This window comes from Ambystoma mexicanum, chromosome 1p (assembly GCF_040938575.1).
Source record: "Ambystoma mexicanum isolate Mex_15411 chromosome 1p, UKY_AmexF1_1, whole genome shotgun sequence".
Taxonomy (NCBI): Eukaryota; Metazoa; Chordata; class Amphibia; order Caudata; family Ambystomatidae; genus Ambystoma; species Ambystoma mexicanum.
The window spans coordinates 163,354,238-163,374,370 of NC_090921.1; the positions used below are offsets into that span (position 1 = coordinate 163,354,238).

At 47.4% G+C, this 20,133-nt stretch overlaps 1 protein-coding gene across 2 annotated transcripts in view; it reads left to right on the top strand.

Moving 5' to 3' along the window:
* DLG4 (discs large MAGUK scaffold protein 4) overlaps positions 1-20,133 on the top strand; it is a 1,400,174-nt gene that overhangs the window by 488,273 nt on the left and 891,768 nt on the right. Inside the window, exon 1 of one of the 2 annotated variants that reach the window (XM_069645954.1) lies at positions 7,366-7,385. The exons of the other annotated variant lie outside the window; for it this stretch is intronic. The gene's annotated coding sequence lies outside the window, so the exon portion shown is untranslated. Of the gene's footprint in view, positions 1-7,365; positions 7,386-20,133 lie in introns of those variants that run through there. 2 annotated transcript variants of the gene reach the window in all.

Sequence of the window (20,133 nt, forward strand, 5' to 3'; positions counted from 1 at the left end):
CGCTGCCGTTGGAACAAGTTTTGCAGCTGGTGTAGAGAAGAGAATATCGACCCCTTTTCATGTGGCACACCAACGGTGTTATCCTTTCTACTCTACTTGGCAAATTCAGGCCTTCAAGTTGGCCCTATCAAGGGCTATCTCGCAGCGCTATCGATCTTCAAGCGCACTGCGGAGGAGCCTTCGTATTTCAAATTACCCTTAGTAATACAATTTCTAAAGGGATTAACTAATATCTACCCTCCAAGACCTTTTCCAGGTTCCTTTATGGGACTTAAATGTAGTCTTAAATTTCCTGATGGGTACTCCTTTCGAACCACTCCATTCTTGTTCGCTAAGATTTCTCACCCTCAAAACTGTCTTATTAGTGGCTTTAACATCTGCTAGAAGGGTGAGTGAATTACAAGCTCCATCTTGTAAACCCCCTCATAAAATGTTTCATAAAGACAAGGTTGTCCTATAGGTGAAGCCTAATTTCCTTCAAGGTCAATAACCTTACGCTCCTTCAAGGTCAATAACCAATTCATGTAAAACAATTGTTAACGTCAAAACGGAACTGAGCAACAGACGCTGCGTGAGTCTATTTATATGCGTGGTGACGTCGACGCGATACGGAGGCCGTCGAGGGACATCGGCTCGAGGGACGTAGACGCGCAGCGCCCTCTACTGAAAAAAATGTTCCGAGGCCAGCAAGCGGGGAGATGATCTATCAAAGATAAGGAATACATCGGAGGAACATCCCATCGAAAGAATGTTACAAGGTAAGAAGTAACTTGTTCATCTTTACCACATAAATACTGTCATACTTTTTCACTGTTAATACCACTCGTATCAGCTGTAATTTTGCCTGATTATTAGTCGTGGTAATGCTGTGTAGGTCCCCATTATTGTTGTCCCACTAGAGTTCATTGTGTACTTGAAGGAATTACCAGAGGTGGTAATTCCACCTTTGGTAATTCCTCCAGTTTTTGGCAGTAAAGTGGCCCCCACATTTGTAGAAAGGTGTTGTGGCAAGTGACGGTAATTCTGTTAATTACACATTTTTTTTTTTTTTTTTACCAGACAACCAAACTTGTAACGACTCCCATAGTCTACTGCGAGAATTGCAAGCTATAGAAACAGAAAAACTGTCCTAAAATATCAGCTTCTCTGCTTGCCCAAAGTATGTGAGATCCTGGCCAAATCACCTCACATTACAGGGCCTCAGTTTCCTTATCGGGCAAAATGATTTCCTTAAAGTGATTGTCAGAGACTCATCCATGCATTTTCTTAACAGACTGCAGTTTTGCAATATAAAGAATAATATTGACCATTTATATAGTGCATTGCACAAGCTGAAGCTTCTCTTAAGTGACTCATAGCTCCGGTTGTTCTGAGCCGTTGTCTTCCCCTCAAAGATTAAGTGAAATAAATGAAACTACAGTTCTGGTGATGCTGGTGTAGGACGGCTGGGATAGTGGGTTGAGAGCGCAAATGATAATTTTGTGTAGTAGATCTGAAAGGTTGTGATTAAGAATAAGATACATTCTGCAACTATAATTCTCTTGACAGGACACACTGGCCTTGGTTACTCACCGGAGATTGGCTTGGTCTTTCAGAATCAGCAATGTCCACCATTTCTTATCACTGAAAGGTTAACACCTTTAGGCTCTTGTCTAAGATAATGGTTGAGTGATCTGCAACCTTTGGCTATCTAGATGTTTTAGACTACATCTCCCATCAGCCCTAGCCTGCATAGTCCATGATAATGGATCATGAGAGTTGTAGTCCCAAACATCCGGAGCGCTGCAGGTTGCAGACCCTGTGTTGCTGCACTGATGGACTACTAATAGAAAGTGAGCCATTTGAATGCTCTAAAGACAACAGAGTGTTGAGCGTTTGCGAGACTCCATGGGAGACCCTGTTGAAGCTACTGCGGTGGAGGGTGTAGCGATAGGGTGCTGTGAGGCATCTAAGGGCATTTGCCCATACACAGGCCGCCCATACCTTCCACTGGCCCTGAGATATGGCAAGTGCTCACCTGCGAGCTTGCTGTACATACACCCTCTCATACATACATAGCTAGACACTGTCACACATTGCTCCATCTCCCTCTGCCACACAACTCTCTTAGGACCTGGTGATCTCACACACACTCGCAATCAGTTACACGCCCTCACCAGCAGCGTAACACAACATTAGGGGGGCCCTCTTCAACATGTGTGTGAGAGCCGCTGATATATCCGCCATCAAGATTGTACTCAGGCATTGAACTTACTTTGGGCGCTCCCTAAATAGGTAAACCCCTGACCCTCGCTGAGGCTCTCAGTCAGTCATATGCCCTCAATGTTGTGATCACTCTCACACATCTTCTTAAGCACTCACAGAGGCATGCACCTCAGTAGGGCGATCACTGTCACACATCATCTTAAGCACTCACAGACGCACCACAGAGGCACGCACCTCAGTAGGGCGATCACTGTCACACATCATCTTAAGCACTCACAGACGCACCACAGAGGCACGCACCTCAGTAGGGCGATCACTGTCGCACGTCATCTTAAGCACTCACAGAGGCACGCACCTCAGTAGGGCGATCACTGTAACACATCATCTTAAGCACTCACAGACGCACCACTGAGGCACGCACCTCAGTAGGGTGATCACTCTCACACATCACCTTAAGCACTCACAGAGGCACGCACCTCAGTAGGGCGATCACTCTCACACATCATCTTAAGCACTCAGAGACGCACCACAGAGGCACGCACCTCAGTAGGGTGATCACTGTCACACATCATCTTAAGCACTCACAGACGCACCACAGAGGCACGCACCTCAGTAGGGCGATCACTCTCACACATCACCTTAACCACTCACAGAGGCACGCACCTCAGTAGGACGATCACAGTAGGACGATCTTAAGCACTCACAGACGCACCACAGAGGCACGCACCTCAGTAGGGCGATCATTGTCACACATCGGAATGTTGGCATGTCCACACTTAGATAGAATTGTGAATGTTGGCATGTCCACACCTAGATAGAATTGTGAATGTTGGCATGTCCACACCTAGATAGAATTGTGAATGTTGGCATGTCCACACTTAGATAGAATTGTGAATATTAGCATGTCCACACTTAGGTAGAACTGTGAACATTAGCATGTCCACACTTAGAATTGTGAATGTTGGCATGTCCACACCTAGATAGAATGGTGAACATTGGCCTGCGTCGCATCTAGATAGGATTGTGAATGTTGGCATGCCCACACCTAGATAGAATTCTGAACAGTGGCCTGCGCCGCTTCTAGATGGGATTGTGAAGGCCAACAAGTGCCACGCTTAGACAATACTGTGAATGTTAGCATGCTAAAGGTCATGTAACCCACTAACCAATATAACCTCAAACTCTGCATACTTAGCTCACTCAAAAACTCACACAACCATCTCTCGCACCACAAGCCGCACGCACTTCACAACACTGCAACAACACATAAGCCGGAGTAACAGCACACGCGGACTGACACCGATCCAATACCCGCACCAAAGCTCAGCATCGGGTGTATACCGAGTTGAAGCTGCCAACAGAACACCACTCCTCTCACTATCCTACTCCCTCTTCACCTTACTAACCCACCCCCGCCCCCTTATCATTTACAGATCTGCCACAGCGCCTGGGGACCAATTCTGTTGGTGACGGTGCGCGGTACAAATACCTTTAACATTTAACATCATCTTAAGCACTCACAGACGCACCACGGAGGCACCCACCGCAGTAGGGCGATCACTGTCACACATCATCTTAAGCACTCACAGACGCACCACAGAGGCACGCACCTCAGTAAGGCGATCACTGTCATAGACGCCCTTCTTTGCCGACACATTCGCACTTCTATCCACGCACTGTGTGGAACACTGCCACGCAGTCACGCACCCTTTGACATACTCATAAACATGTATCCTCACTACTCACTCACGGTCATAGGCCCTCACTGGGTCGCACGCGATCAACAGCCTCACTTCAAACACTCACAAACCGGCACCTGCCTCGTTGGGGGGAGCAGTGTCAGTGACAGACCCTAAGAATGACCCGCACAGTCAGTGACGCAACTTCACTCATTCCTATGAATTCACCCACCTTGGGCTAATATCACCTGCGATGGCCCTCCAATACATTGATCTTAACATCCTTGGAGACTCGACAGGTTGAAAGGTGTGCTCGCTGTGGTGATTAGTCACACGCCATCGCTGTGCTCTCCCAGTGGCACTTTCTGACTCGGGGAATGATTCACAAGCAGGCACTCAGTGCTGAAGGACACAGTCTGTCACGGGTTACCTCTGGGATGCTCACAGACACCCTCGTTGAGGCACTCACCGTTATACCCTCGGAGACGCACCTAGCCACACGCCCTCGCTGGGCTGTGCCTGCTAGAGGTCCACACATCCTTGCCGAGGCCCTTACAGCCAGCCACACACCTCTCACCATCAGTCACCCTCTCTACATGGCGCGCTCACTATCGCACACACACACACTCTCTGACGCACGCATCACTGACACACTCACTGCCAGTCATACGCGGCGCCCTCACTGGGGCGCTCACGGTCACACGCCCCCTCCCTGACACCGTCAGCACAGCCCCACGCTCCCTGTAAACTTTTTTTCTCTCCCGGCAGCCTATTGCTGCCACCCCCACCCCACACTCTGTGATGTCAGCCCTTGCATGCCTCGCAGAGTTGCCAAGGAAACCTGTGATTCCTGTTACCACATTGCTGAAAAGCTTTATTTAGAGACAGAATCTGACTTTTAAATAAAAGAAAAACATTAAATCCCGTGCAGGTAGAGAGTGGGAAGGAGAGCGGGAGATAGAGGGCTACAGAGGAGAGGGAGTGGGGAAGAGGGAGAGAGAAAGAGATGGAGAGTAACACAGGGGGGGGGGAGCGCGGAACCAAATAGAAAGAGAGAAAAAGAACGAGGGAGAGAGAGATGAGGAGATGGGGGTGGCAACGAGATCGGCATGCTGCGAGGCGTGGGATGGGAGATAGAGAAAGACGGAGACATGCAGGCACAAAGAGGAGGAATGGAGGTCTATAGAGGAGAGGGGGAGGAAAAGAGGTGACGGGGAAACACAAAAATGGGGTAGAGAAAACCCGATACACATGCAGAGAGCGGGAGATGACGAGGTGGAGAACTACACAGAAAAGAGCCAAGGCGGTGGGAAATGGAGAGAAAGACAGAGGAAGGGGCGGAGGAAAAGGTGGAGAAACAGGCTTTGAGGCAAAGATGGGCGCGAGGGAGGGAGACGGTTTAGAAACGGCAGATTTATGTTGAGACACTGGGCCTGATTCACAGAGCGTTTTCCTATGGGTTTGCGCCATTATAATCGGCTTCTGTGAATCAGGCCCATACTGTAAAGGCAGAGAGAGGGGGAGATGGAGGACTACATGAGGAGGATGCAATAAAGAGGCCACTGAAAGAAAGACTGTTTTCGGAGGAAAAGGATCTTGAATCTAGGGTGGGGTAAAAAGGGTCCGTTTGCTGTCCTTGGCCCACCTGTTGGTATGCGAGGCCAAGCTCCCCGAAGTGGAGAGGGGAGACCTGAGGTACAAGGCAGAACTCTATTACAGTAAAGAAAATGGCTGTGCATAAATCATGCAACAAGAAGGCAATGTTTGGTGCAAACCCAAAGTCACTAAGCCAAAGTGTTTGAGTCACTAAAGGTTAAAATGAAGTGTGAGATCACGTCACGTCTGGGACCCCTCCCTGGAACTCAGAATGTCTGTAGGTGACCACAGTATCCCTTCCAGAGCTCACCAGGAAGGCACGACCGTATTGTGGGGCTAGGCCAGAGTTCAGGCCCTAGAGTGGCGCGCCACCATGGGCTGACCGGGCTTCAGCTCCCCCACCTGAAATTTTTGGCTATGTTGGTTCGACCTGACTGACGTACAGATCCAAGGGCCCGACAGCACAGGACACAGCCGTTAAGCGGCACCTGGGCTTCGCTGTTAACAAAGGCCTGCCAATTACTAACGTAAAGCATTTTTTTGTAATGGAACCCTGGTGTAGGGTGTAGAAAATGTGGATGGACCGTCACTCCATTGGTGCCAAGGAGTGCCCTGCCTCGTGTGTGGAGTGCAGGAAACGCAATACTAACGGGAATTATGCCAGAATGTGCAGGTTGAATAGTGAAGGTGTTGGTATGCAAGGAAGACAAGTTGTCAAGATGGTGGAGGCGGAAGGAGGTGCCGACGGTTTGGTGAGACATATGAGTATTGTGGCGCGTGAAAGGGTTCTGTTACATGTTGAAGGGGCGGCCAAGAAAGTGCCGTGGGACATGTTAACTGTAAATGGAGTACAAATTGAAATGTTATATTCTGGATCACCATACACTATGATCTCGCCAAAATTGTACAGGAAAAGTTATGGAAAGGAAGTAGCAACCCTCAATGCCCCTGATATCAACCCCAGTGTGTATGGGCAGGTACCTATAAAAGTTCTGGGATGTGAGTGGGCTCGAATAGAATTAAAAAGATGTAGTATTGAAGGGTGAGAGCATCCTGGGGTGGGACGATTAAGCTGCTTAGGAAATAGAAATACGATCGGCCACCAGGGGGCACGGAGATGAGGTAGACTCTGACCCAGCTCCTCTTCCAATGGCTGTATTAAGTGTTGAGCCCCTCCACAAAGCTCCCGATTGAGGAAGCTGACCCCCCCCCCCCCCCCCCCACGGGACATGTGAACCCCTGGTGCACCCCCCGGTCTAAATCCCGGAGCGATGGGTGCAGGGATACTGCCAAAAAGAGGCCCGCACCCTGCAGCGGGGCGTGCCGTGGCTCTGAGCCAGAGAGGAGCTCCAGATGGGAAAACAAAGAGAGTGCAGGCCTTGCCATCCTGTTCAGTTTGTCAGGCCCCCGATACGCAGGAGGCTGCCAGTGAAGCCGTCATACACCCCACAACTCTTCATTAGGATGAAGAGACTTGGGGAGGTGACGGGGCGCTGGGGAGGCGACGTGCGCCCCTTAAAGGGCTGCTCAGAGTACAGGAGCCCCCCAGGACAGCGGAGTAGTAGCGGGGGGCAACCGGGGCCCCCGCTGCACCATCAGAAGAATGGAGCTGAGGGAAGCAGCCAGCCCGCTCTTGAAGGGACTGCTCTTGACACAACAGAACTCCTCCCCGCCTGTTTGCAGTGCAGCATCTCCTCCCGGCCGCCCAGCGCAGAGAGATCTGGAGGCTCTCCCTCACCCCGCCCCGCGGCCGCAGCCTTGAGGCTGGGTCCTGTGTGGCGTCACCCCCTTGTCACACACAGCATGCAGGGGAGAATATAAATAACCCGAGGGCCTGCCGAACAGCCCTGAAGAGGACGGCGAGAGCCCAGTTCCTAGGCTCGAAGAGAATGGTACTCCACCCTGGTTGGTTTATTTATTGTTTAACTACTGAAAAAGGGGTCAGGAAAGGGGGCTCGAATTAAAGAGCTGAGTTAAGCTTGGTGATTCAATTCCGTCAGAGGTGATGGGCCTGGGCAGGGTTGGATGCCATGGGGGTGGGGGAGAAAGAAAGGGAGGAGGTTTAAGGGGAACGATTGTTTGTAATGTTCGGGCAGTGCGTGTGTTCATAAGCTGGAACAGGGCTGGGGCCCAGTTAGTAGGGTCTCAATCATGGATGTGTCTCGGAGGAGGGGTAGCAATGGGAAGCCTTGGAAAAGGGGCAATGTCTGGCCTGGGTGAAATGAGTATTGGCAACTGTGCGAAGACCTTGGCTGTGAAGCCAGCGGTGTGGGCTGCACTCCAGTGACCACTACTATGTGGTATCTTTATATTCTTACTAAGTTCATGTGTACATTCAAGACGATTCGCATAACCAGTTGGTTTTGATACAATTTTCGGAATATTTTATTCATAAAGTTCCAAGATAATAGATTCTCTATTCAGGCAGGTGCCATAAAATGGGGCCAATGCATTTCGGAGGAGAACTTCCTTAATCAGAGCCTTATTCATCTAGTCTTAATATAGATAACACAGAACCATAATTCACCAGGTAAAGCAACAAATGGATAATTGATGCAACCATATTGATTGTCACCCATACATCAGTATCACACAATTTTTTTAAAATCATATTCATCACATTCGAGTGTTCCATTGCATGAACACAACGCTGGAGTTATATTTCATAAAACCGTGTTTATGCAAGCACATTAATCCCCATTCATTGGATGTGGTCAACTCGAATAATCAGGTCAATAGACATAATTAGCATCAATACTAAACCACCAGGGCGCTCTTTCAGAAGAAATCATGGTGAGGCGAGGAGTTAAGCAGGGCTGTCCCTTGGCGCCAGCCCTGTTTATAGCCTTTTTAGGCGACTATCAACATTCAGAAACCAAAATCTGATCTTTCCCCCCAAAAATCGGGAAAACGGAGATCCCTCGCCTATTGTATGCAGACAATGTCATTCTTATTGAACAGACAAAAGTGGGCCTGCAAAGAAAACTATGCAATCTGGAAATCTACATTGCCAAAAACCAGTTGGAGATAAACAAAACAAAGACTAAGATCATGGTGATGGAGAAAGCCCCCAGCAAAGTAACGAAGAAATTAAACCTGTGCCTTGACAACACAAAAATCGAAATTGTAAATAGCTTTAAATATCTGGGGATCCAATTGGACAGTTCCAAAATTGAAAAGAGTCTCCAAAACCAACTTTGGGAAAATGTGAAATGCCTGACCGCCCAAACAAGAGCGATAAATCGCAACTTCGGCAAATTTTCCTTGATACCGGCGATAACATTCTATAAAGCCAAGGTGGTGCCGGCCCTAACCTATGGAATGGAGGCCTCGCTTTACTTCCCTCGTAACATCTGGAGTAAGCTGGAAGGTCATGTGTGGAAAACAGTGTTAGGTCTACCAAAATCTACCGCCGTTCCGGCTATCAGGAGAGAGTTAGGGCTGGTGTCTTTAGCTTCAATGGTAGACCAAAGTACCATGCGTCTTTACAGAAGAATCATCATGGTTGTCATGCTACCCATCTTTAACATCATTCGTGAAGAAACACAAACTGGCAATTGTGTGGCCCGAAAAAGTGGGTAAAAACGAGAAGAGACGAGCTGGCTAAGATTGAATGTTCAGACAAAGACTTGAAAGAAAATCCGGATCGAATTAAAAGAAAAACGGAAGATTTTGACTGGATTATCACAACAGAGAAAGCGGTGGGGAATAAATTGCTAAATCACCTGCCCCCTACATTCAATAAGGTAAAAGGTAAAAAAAACCATTGAAGTACTGTGCCAAATTCCCAGAAAAGAAACTGAGAAATGTGATTATGAGAGCTAGACTCAATCTGTTACCAACCAGAGAGATTATATCTATCAGAGGAGTTGGTGCCGAGAAACGATGTCGACTGTGCAAAAAGGAACTATCCATCGAAACTTTGAAACACCTGGTGATGGAATGTACAAGCACGAACGAAAACAGAAATCTTTACCTACCCCCGCTGGCTGATAATCTATGGATATTCCAAACGGATGAGCTGTGGGATAGATTAATCCCCGGTGAGAACACAAAATGGTCCCAAGCGTTAGTCAAACTTATCGAACTTGTGTTCGACCAGATCAACCATCTGTGTATCGATGGCTGCTCGCCACCGGACTCGGTCGCAGCTTAAAGAAAAAGGAGAGATCCAGGGATCATCAAAGAGACTACTTTAAACTGCATGGGCCAGGTTGTGGGGGAGGTTTTTTCTGTCGCCTCGTCTTTCTTGAGAATCGTATGACGACGTAAAAGCTTTTTTGACAAAACTTAGTTGTAACTGAGTAAAGCTCAATAGAAAAAAAAATAAAAATAAATAATTAGCATCAATAAAGCGTCACAGTTGTTATGCAAAAATGATTTCAGATATACATACGAGTTGTGTAGGTCAATTGCATGCTTGTTCGTATACACACGGTGGCAGAAGAAAGGCAAAAAGAAAGAGAAAAAACAGTACATCTAAGTTAGCACGCAGTGGCAGGAAAACGAAAAAGGAAAAAGAATCATGCGTCTAAATTGACACTTAAACCCATATCTATTCAGATAACGTATGCATCGGAAAATACTCAAACTGACCTCACTGTTGCAGGAGAGTAACTTCTGTGCGTGTGTCGCATAGAAGAACATCAGAAGCTATGTGTATTCGTCTGCGCCTAAAGAGTCGCTCGTGCTGAATCTACAAAGTGTTAGAGGGAAGTGAATGGTTACTGTCCATTATCTATATGTGTGATCTGTAAGTATCTATGAATCTGCAGTTTTACTCTTACCCCGTATTCAGTGAGAAACGCCAGGAAGCAGCGTGAATGTTGATATAAGGTTGCTATGGTGACGCTGTGAAGGCATGAATGCAGAAGGTGACCATGGCGGCCATGTTGAAATGTCGGAGCTGATCTCTATGTGATACCATGTTGTGTAAGTAAAGCCATAATAATAGCCGTAATAATGGCTCACTCAATGCCCGGGGCCTTAATTTGCTGCATGAATGGTCATTGGTACACCGGGAGTTCCCGACAGGACTGGTTGTGCATTCAGGAAACACACTGGCAGAAGGGTGGTGAAACTAGACTATGTTCCCGGGAGGTGGGGGAAGTGATCACAGCCTCTGATGTGAGGATGAGGCGTGGGGTCGCAATTTTGGTCTCATCCCGACTGGGCTGTATGGTAGAGTCGGTTTTAACCGACCCGAATGGGAGGTATGTGTTTGTAAAAGGTCAACTGTATGGTACTAGGCTCACAATGGGTTCAGTGTATGCACCAAATGTGAGTCAATGTGAACTCTGGGAGAAAGTCAGGGATACAATAATTGAATTTGCAGAAGACCGGCTAGTGGTCGGGAGGGGGGATTTTAACATGGTGTTAGACCCTATAAGGGACTGTAAGAGGTTGAATGAGCGATCGACAAATAGGGTAAATATGGGTGACTCGGAACGCTTTAAGCAAGTGAATGATCTGCTGGACTTATGTGACTCCCTCCGGCCGTTGATGGAAGGGGATAGGCTGTATACCTTTTACTCTGCGGTACATGACTCCTTCTCGCGCATAGACTTGGTCCTGGTCGATTACACCTTAAAGGCGCAGGTTTTGGAATCCCAGGTCGCTCCTATTCCATGGTCCGACCATGATTTGGTGAGAGTCTCGGTGGAAATAGGGTGGTCATAGGGTCCCATGGGGGTGGGTGGAGGCTGGAGATGCAATGACTTCCTGTTAAAGGACAGGGCGTTGCAACAGGAACTACTCAAGGGAATTAAGGGGTAGTTCCACTTCAATGATATTGGGAAGGTGGGGATTCAGTCAGTATGGGAGGGCCTCATGGCAACTATCCGTGGGACCCTAATGAGGATAGGCTCAAAGAAAAAAAAAGAAAGGGGGGAGAAGGAGAGCTGGCTCAGACAGAAAATAGAGCAGATTCAGCCGGGGGGAACCCAGGGAAAGTACATATCACCCTCAGAAGCGAAGGGACTTCGACGTTACAAGACCCAATTGGAGGCCATCCTGACTCAGGACACAGAAAAACAACTCCTGTTTCTGAAACAGAAATATTACAAGTTTGGAGACATGGCGGATCCTAGCTTGGAGACTGAGGGAAGAGAAAAAGAGGAGAACCATAGGGGCGATCAAGACCGAGGAGGGAAGGTGCGTCTACAACACAAAAAGCATTGGGAGTGAGTTTGTAAAGTACTACAGTACCCTTTATACTTCTGAATGGGCCAGGGAGGAGGCACAGATAACACATTCCTGAGAGAGCTGCCCTTCCGGGGCTCCCCAAGTAAATGGTTGAAAGCCTTGAGAACCCCATAATGGTAGAGAAGGTTCTGCGGGCATCACAGGGATGAAGACAGGGTCTGTGCCCAGGGAGGATAGTTTTCGATAACATTTTGCAAATTATTTAAATCGCTTTTAGGCCAGATTCTGTTAAAGGTGTTAAACGCATGCCTGGGTGGTGAGGCCCTGCCCTCCACCATGCTGTTGGCAACTATTGTGACTATCCCTAAGAAGGGGAAGGATCCCATTAGGTGCTCCTCTTATCGACCTTTCGCCCTCCTAAATGGGGACGTAAAAATATTGGCGAAAGTCTCGGCAACGAGATTGGAGGTGGGATTACCACTTATAGTACATGGGGACCAGGTGGGCTTCATAAAGGGGAGGCAAGGATCAGATAAGGGAGGATAGCTCAGGGGTGCCTTGGAAGCAAAACGACACGGAGCAACACAGGTTCGATCCCCGGGTCCGCGTTTAGAAACCTCTGGGTATTAAGCACGTTATAAATAAACAATCATATCATAACATCAGGAAGACCATGAACCCGATCCATGGGGCACAAATGAAGGGGATAGACGCTTGCCTAATTTCGTTAGTCTCAGAGAAGGCCTTCGACAGGGTTGAATGGCCCTTCATGAAGAAGGTCCTGTCGAGGATGAAGCTGGGAACGAATTTCCTGAGGTGGGTGACAGAACTTTACAACAGGCCCAGGGCAAAGATCTGGACAAATGGGGGACTCACGGAGATCTTCGAACTTACAAGAGGGACTAGGCAGGGATGCCTCCTTTGCCCACTGTTGTACGCCCTAGCCATGGAACCTCTGGCAATAGCAATTCGGGTAAATGACCAAATCAACGGCATTGCGGGGCAGGGGGGATTGAGTGCAAACTCTCGTTCTTTGCATATTGGCTTACCTCACAAATGTTCAGGCCCCCCTTCCGCCACTCATGGCCCAGATTGAGGAGTACGGCCACCTTTTGGGGCTTAAAATCAATGTAGGAAAATCAGGAATAATGCCGAACTATCGATCTGTGTTCTTGTATTGCGCCACTAACTCTAAGGCCTCAGGGCGCACACAGGAGAGGGGAAAAACAGACAACAGACAACATAAAATTCAAGAAAGACATGATAGGAGGGCAATAATCATCCGACAAGCCAGCAGGAAGGAAGAACTAATGTGATGTTACACATAGGTGGCAATGTAGGAGTGAATATCAGTAACATAAGGAGAGGGAGAATTACCATGACCGATATCAAACAAGAGAGTTTTTAGTTGTTTCTTAAAAACAGTTAATGAACTGATGTCAGCCAGATATTTTGGCATGGAGCTCTATAGGGAAGGAGCCCAGGAATTGAAACCAGCTCCTCCAAATCTCTTCAGAATAGACAGGGGTTTGACCAAAGAAATATTACAATTCGATCGTAATAAATGACCAAATGGTTTCTTTTTCAACCTAGCAATAAGATATGATGGGGCCTTGCCATGCAAGCATTTGTACACAAGGCCCCTTATGCTGCAGCCGCTGTTGAACAGGCAGTCAGTGCAGGCTGCACCTAGCCTCAGAGACGTGTATATTGCGCTTGAGTCCAAGCACAGCTCGCACTGCGCTATTCTGGATCACCTGCTACATTCTAAGATGGGCCTGGGATGTGCCAATCAAGAGGCTGTTGCGCTAATCCAGCTTGCAATTCACAATCGCAGCTGCTATCAATGAAAGATTTTCTCTGGACAGATAGGGCCAAATCTGCCAAAGGAGCTGTATGTAAAAGTGGCAGGAAGATTTAAGATAGTTGGTCTGCCAAGTGAAAGACAGATGAGGGTCGAAAAATACCCCAAGAGTTTTTACAGTTTTTGATACGTGAATAACATGCTGACCAATCAGAAAGTTGTCGTATTTCGTATCCAGCTTCTTTAGCCGCTGCTGAGTGCCCAAAACAAGCAACTCAGTTTTGGCATTATTAAGAGCCAAGGAATTCAAGGCCATCCAATTCTGGATTTCTGCAAAGATGTGATTGATACGCTCTAGATCTTTTTGATACTCACCAGTGAGTTTGATAACAATCTGTGTATCGTCGGCATAATTGGCAATATATATGCCCATAGCTGACAGGAGAGCACAGAGGGGACGTGAGTAGATATTAAAAAGTAAGGGCGAAAGACACGACCCTTGAGGGACAACACATAATAGTGTAGAGGCAATGGAAAACACGTTGTCCTTAGTTACTCTCATATTTCGTGGACCCAGAAAGCATTTAAACCATGCCGTTGCTTCTTTGGTGCATTTGCCAACTGAAATTAACCTGTCTGCCAAATGTTGATGATCAAAAAGATCTAACACGGCGGAGAGATCCAAAAGCAGCAACACGGCTGTGTTACCCTCATCGACTATGCCAGCAATATATGATTTCAAATACAGCAATGCAGTCTCGGTCCTATGATTAGGTCGGAAGCTAGACTGTTGTGTAGCTAATATAGCTTGTTCTTCAACAAAAGTCTGATATTGACAGGAGGCAATTTTATCCAAAATGTTTAGAATAAAAGGAACATTTGTGATCGGCCGATGGTGCCCAGCCTCTGCAGGATCTAGGTTTTCCTTCTTAAGCAGAGGTGTAACCCATGCTTCCTTTATGTTTTCAGGGACATATGACTCATGGAAAGATCGGTTAATGAAAGTAGTCACCCATGGGGCAAGGGTTGAGATGTATTCTTTAAATAATGTAGCAGGAAATACATCCCCTTTACGCGAAGTAGGTTTGAGCTTGGAAACAGTATCAATAACCTCTTCTGTAGAGACTGTGCTGAAGGAAAAAACAGGAGAATCCCTGACACATTCTGTACTACCTATTATAGAAGTCATATGGTTGGAGATTAATTTGACCCGATACTAGAGCAGAGCCCTCTTCCTGACTCGAGAAAAGAGTCAGCAAGGCATGAGGGTGGACCAAAAGAGCATCCACTACCTGGTTATTCAGGTGACTAGGGACATGGACAAGATGGTTGGCGGCCAACTATGTCCCCTTCCGGACCCAATTGTTGGCTCACTTAGACAAGACAACCACTCGTACTGACCTGGTATTGGAGGATACCTCATTAAAAATGGATGTGCTCCCCAGACTGCTCTACCTGTTCGCAGCCACCCCGAGGCGGCTCCCAGAGAAGTTCTTCTTGGAATTGATATGAGAGCTCAATTGATTCATATGGAGGAATAAGACACCAAGGGTTAAAATAGGAACCCTGACCCTTCCAAGGGACAAAGGGGGATTTGGGTTCCCAGACATCCGACTATATTATTAGGCGGCCCAAGTTAGGGTGATGCTTGAACACACGAGGAACAACCTGAGGGCCTATTGGACCTACTTGGAGGACCTAGCGGCACACCCACTGAAGGTAAGGGACTACCTCTGGTCCCCATTCAGGTTAATCCTGAAACGGCTAAGAACACACCCACAGGAGTGGGTAGTAGTACGGGAGGTCCTGGGAGGGGACTTGATTTCAGTATTTGAATATCTCCGTACCAAATGTATTCTGACGGACCCTAAGTGGGGTGTAAAGGTGGCTAGAGACTTAACAGCAGTGCAAAAAGTCTTCGACTCGCCCGCAACAAGAAAGGGTATACTGTCCAAGTTATATAAAGCTATGAACGAGACCTGTCTACAGGGGAGACAAACTTTCCAGAGGTATTGGGAGGTTATGGTGGGGGAGAAATTTCAGAGGAGGATTGGTTATGCATCTATAAAATTGTCTTCTAGGGTGGAGTGTTCACCTCCACGATAGAACAAAACTTCAAAAAGTAAATGGGCTGGCACAGAGATCCCCTGAGTTTGTCCAAGATATTTGTGGGCACCTCTCTCTGGTGTCCCAAGGTGCAAGCGTTTTGGAAAGAGGTGTTGAGCTGGATGGAAGAGATCACGGAAATAAGGTTGGGCCTGGATCCATTGCAGTCTCTATTGGTGATCCCACAAAAAGTTAGGGAAGAATACAACTCTTTAAGATGTGGGAAGCAATGTTATGGGCAGGGAGACTGGCCATAGCCCAATGTTGGAAAAGTGAAATGCTCCCCTCGGAAGAGGTGTGGGAGGGGAAAGTACAGACCATGAGGATTATGGAGAGGTTGACAGCAGCAGTGAACGATAAGATGGATGGGTTTCAAATAGAGTGGTGCTCACTGTTGCCCAAATGGGGACTGTAGGAAGGAAACATTGGGAACCGGACAAGTAATTGAGTGGAACATGAATCTGGTTGGAGATGGGAAGGGCCCCGAGGGGAGCCAACAATGTAATAAACATACATTATGAGGACTACCGCCTCTGAGACACTGTTAAAGGAGACCTGCACCACTGAACAAGTTGGAGGTTAGTAGGGAAGTTGAGGGGTTTGGGTGGACGGAGGGGGTTGTGCAGTGGTTGATGGGGGTAGGGGTTGGTGGGGTGGGGGGACTTAGACTGTTGACACTGTAGTGGCTTGTACTTGCAATCTTTGTTTTTTCTGAAATGTCTTGTTCTCTTTACAAATGCAAATAAAATCGAGTTTTTTAAAAAAAGAAATAGAAATACACCCCAGTAAGACTGTTCCTGTGCTGTGTGTGGGAGATGTGGAACATCTGCTGTCGGATGGCAGCGTATCAGCAAATTATTTTAGGAATAGATGCCCAACCGTCTTTTCGGACAAGTTGGGCATGTTGTGTGGCTTGTCAAATAAGATTGTACTGAAGAGAGGGGCGTATTATTTTAGGAATAGATACCCTACTGTCTTTTCGGACATGTTGGGCATGTTCTGTGGCTTTTCTCATAAGATTGTACTGAAGAGAGGGGTGGTGCCTAAGGCCCATAAGGTCAGAAAGGTACCAGTATTGGTCCAAGAAGGGCTAAAATATGAACTTACTAAGCTTAAGGAGGCGGGGATAATAGAAGCGATTAAGTGCTCAGAGTGGTTGTGGCCTGTGGTTTTAGCGTGCAAACAGGATGGAGGTCACAGGATGCGTGTCGACGTCAGGGAGCTCAGCGGCAAGCATCTGGGTGGATCAGCATCCCTTACCTAAAATAAATAAGCTTTTGTGACCATAGGACAAGCAGTGTAGTGTTCCACATTTGACCACTCTTTGGCGTATCATCAGATAAACCTGCACGAAGAATCTTGACCTCTTACGTCATTTGTCACGCTATTTGGGGCATACAGAGTTTGCCGGATGCCATTTGGTTTGGCGTCTGCTTCAGTCATTTTCCAGTGGCTGATGCAGGCACTGTTTGGGGATGTGCGTTGTGTGAGCCAAATGGCATCCGGCAAAATCTGTACAATATTTTGGTCTGGGGTAAGGATCGGTGTGAACATGACGAGAGGCTGCTTCGGGTAATGCAGATTTTGCAGAAAAGTGGTTTGACCGAGAAATTGGCAAAATGTCAGGTGGGAGTTCTCAGTGTTACTCATCTAGGTCACACATTGGATGTGAATGGCATAAAACCTAGGGAAGGTTTGGTTAAGGTGATGAGGAGGGCACCGTCTTCGATGAATAAGGAGCAGCTCAGGTCGTTCCTGGGAATGACTGAGTAATATGTAAAATGTATTCCTTCATATGCGGAAAAGACTGTATGCGTGCGTTATTGAACACAAATGTCAAGTTTGAATGGTCGGAGTGTTGTCAGGAGGAATTTATCCAATTGAAGGAGGATGTGGATAAGGCTCCATCATTGAGTTTGTTTAATCTGAAAAGTATGACTGTACTTACTGTGGATCGGAGTGATGTTGGCCTGGGAGCGATGTTGGAGCAGTGGCAGGGTTCAGACCCATTGCGTTTACATCTAGAGTTCCCAGAGATGGGGAGAGGCGTTATGTGGTGATTGAGAGAGTGGCTTTAGCGGCCTTTCGGGCATCTGAAGATTTAAGGACATTTTTGTGGGGTATTCCGTACATAATTCAAACGGATCACAAACCCCTCATGTATGTATTAACTACTAAAGGCATGGTGTCTGTGTCTCCAAGGATAGCAAAGGGGATGGTAGATCTACAAGAGTTTAATTTCAGAATGGAATACATTGCCGGTTCGAGGAATGTGGTGGCAGACTGTTTGTCCCTGTTGCCTTCGGTCAGTCCGGCTGAGGAGGTGCAGTGTGAGACGAGTACTCAAGTTGCTGGCATGCATCCTGCTGTTGACAAAAGTGAGTGGGGGAGGGAGTGTGCTGAAGACATGGAGTTGACATGGATTAAGGAGGGTTTGTGAGTTGGCTGGGAGAATGTAAATGTTAAAATAGGGGGGAAGGCCTATATGTATATTTTGAGTGAGTTGGCAGAGGGTCCATTGGGCATCACGAGAGGTGATAGATTAATCCCGCCTCTCAGCATGAGGCCCAGGCTTGTGCAGTTGGCTCACAAAGGCCATTTGGGCAGGTCTTTGACCAAGAGGAGATTGTGAGAATCGTACTGGTGGCCGAGAATGGGTGAAGAGGGGGGAGGTGGCTGTAAAAGAGTGTGTGGCTTGTTCCGTAAGTGATCAAATCGGGGTGCTGCCTCTGCAGCTGATCTATCTTGTAGAGGTTCTGGGCGAAGTGTGGACAAAATTGGCGTTGGACATCATGGGCCCTATGGATGGTCTCAGTGGAGAATGGAGGTTTGTAGTGGCTTTGGTGGATAACACCTCGCAGTGGGTGGAGGCTGCTGCGTTGGAGACAGTGACAACTGAAAAGTTTATAGAGTTTTTTAGCAGGATGATTGACAAGGAAGGAGTTCTGGCTAGTATTGTCACTGACAACAGTTCAGTTAGTTTTTCTCCACATGCAGGAGTTTTTGAGGAATCTGGGTATCAGGTAGTACGGGAATTCTTTATATAATCCTTCTGCCAACGGATTAGTTGAGAAGATGAATAGATTAGTGAAAGGGGCAATTCAACTGGCTGTTGCTAATGGGTTGGCTTGGAGTGGGGTAGTGTCGGAAGCGTTGGCGACCTATGGACGTACGCCGTCATCTTTCACAGGTCACACACTGTTTGAACTCATGAGGAGTAGAAAAGCAGGTTCAAGTGAATGTGTCAGGGGTGTTGGAGAGACTACGTGTTTGACAGGAGAGAATAAGGTTGCAACAAATAAACAAGAAACCAATTGGAGTGAAAGTTAGTGATTGTGCGCACCTAAAGAACCCAAGGTTTGTACCGAAAGGTGAAAGTGTGTATATGTCCCCGCCGACGGTAGTGATGGTGGGCATTGGATATGTCGTTCTGGATGATGGGGCGCAATGGAACAAGAGGAGAATAGTGGTGGAGACAGGAGCACCTGTGGTGCCGGTGTCAAGCGATGCAACTGGTTTCATCTTGTGCCCTAGTTCAGATCACAGTTTGAGTGGTTTTGCGGGTGAACAGGAGCGTGTAGGTGTGTGTGAGGAAAGGGCTGAGAGTGGATAGGAAGCCGCGGTGCCTGTGGCGAAGTGCGCTGACTAAGGCGGAGATGCAGGGAGGTCTGTTGCCAGTGCAGGGGAGGGATCTGTCAGCAGTGGCCGAGTTTATTTATTTATTTTAATTCTTAATAATGCGCCAGATCGCCCAGAGGCCTTAAGGTGCACATAAAAGACAAAAAAAGACGGATCACAGAACAGGGGACACAGCGTCAATCAAAGCAACAACTGAAACTAAGGAGACCTAAAGAGAAAGGTTTTCAAATTCTTTTTGAAGTCTGCCATAGACGTGATCTTTTTCAGATCCAGGGGGATGGAGTTCCAGGTAACTGGAGCCAGGACATCAAAAGTTGTCTTCCCAAATTTGGCTAAGCGAAATCTGGGTTGGATGGGTTTAGCCTGGTCAAGAGACCTAAGTGATCGTGATGGCACATAACGCTTGATGCGTTGGGAAAGGTAGACGGGCACTGCAAGGGTCAGACACTTGAAAGTGATGGTCAGAATCTTAAAACAAACTCTGTGCCTGACACGCAGCCAGTGCAGGCATCTTCTGGCTTCGGTAATGGACTGCCGTTTAGAAATGCCTAGCACTGCTCTAACTGCGCCATTTCGTGTGACCTGAAGGGTGACAAAGTTGGACTGAGCGGTGCCCGCCAGATGACTATTAAATAGTCAACCCGCAAGTTACACAAGGCAGATGCAAGGATGGACATGTTGTTCACAGAGAGGAACAGATGCCAGTAACCCAGCTGTTTGTTGATCCAGCCACAAGAGGCACGGGTCTTGGCAACATGTTGCCTCATGGTGAGCTCAGAGTCAAGCGTGACGCCAAGCGTTTTAATGCTCTTGGCCATGGGAATTATGACATTGGAGATGGCAAAGGTGGCATACTCAGGGGAACGATTTTTGAGCATATGATTTGAGGCAGTGATAAGTATCTCGTTCTTATCTGTGTTGAGTGCAATAGAATTTGCCACCATCCACGAGTGAATGATG